Here is a 1,162-nt window from a genome sequence, read left to right on the forward strand (position 1 = left end):
CTCTCTCTCTCTCTCTCTCTCTCTCTCTCTCTACATTGCTAAGAAATGGACTAAATGGTTATTAGAACAGAATTCATTCAATGAACCATTGTACAAGTGGCGTCATCTCTCAGCGAGAATGTGATACTATGTGAAAGGGTTGTGATGTAAAAAAATATGTAACTTTCCCATAAAAAAATATAACTATTGCGAGAAGAGAATCTTTTTATTTTAAATATATGATTAAAAACATGATTCAAAAATCTAATCAAGCATATCGTTTTTCCTAGTTTTCATATACATATTATACTATAATAGAGAAAGATATATGTGCTGAATATGACTGAATCCTCTATAGTCTATAGGTATATCAATTGCATCAAAACTTCTCTTTCATGTGGAATATGACATGAGATTCAATCAGTACATGTATCCGGTAGCAGTGCATTGTCATACAGCCATATTTGCTCACCACAGTCATGCTCGATAGCTGATATACTTTGATTTAGCATATTTTTTAGAAATATTCTCTATTATTAAATAAGAAAGATACTTAAATGATTCTTGCATGCTAATCGATTTTTTCAACGTCTCATAATATAATTGAAGTAGCGTTACAAACTCACGAAATAAATATAATTGAAGTTTACCGAAAAATCTTTTCTTAAAAGTAATGAAAACTTCTCTGTTTTATTTAATTACATTTCTTTCTCTCTAGTAATGATTTAGCGCATCTAATAGTAAGTCTAAGTAATAGTAAACCTAATAGCGCATCTAAGTATATTAAAGTATATTTATTCAATATCATCTATGTTAAAACACATCTCTTTAATGCAGTAAAAATCTATTATAAGGAATTAGTATTTTCCTTTCGATGTAATAATAGCCCGACGTATTACATTTGTTCTTGTATGTTTATGTTGCACAATTGAATTACGCATTTGTGTAAATATTCTAAAATACAAGTTATATATATCCGAGAAATGTTTTGTTGCTAAAAGAAACGTGAATAAATAATTATTCTCTTAATAAAAAAGTATACATTAATGTGTGTGTACTCGATTAATACAATATATACATACATACATATATGTGTGTGCGTGTGCGTGTGTGCGTATGTGCATGTGCGTGTGTATGTGTGTGTGTGTGCTGACATTTACATCTTCATGCAACTGTGTACTCT

Source organism: Trachymyrmex septentrionalis, unplaced genomic scaffold, assembly GCF_001594115.1.
Source record: "Trachymyrmex septentrionalis isolate Tsep2-gDNA-1 unplaced genomic scaffold, Tsep1.0 scaffold73, whole genome shotgun sequence".
NCBI lineage: Eukaryota > Metazoa > Arthropoda > Insecta > Hymenoptera > Formicidae > Trachymyrmex > Trachymyrmex septentrionalis.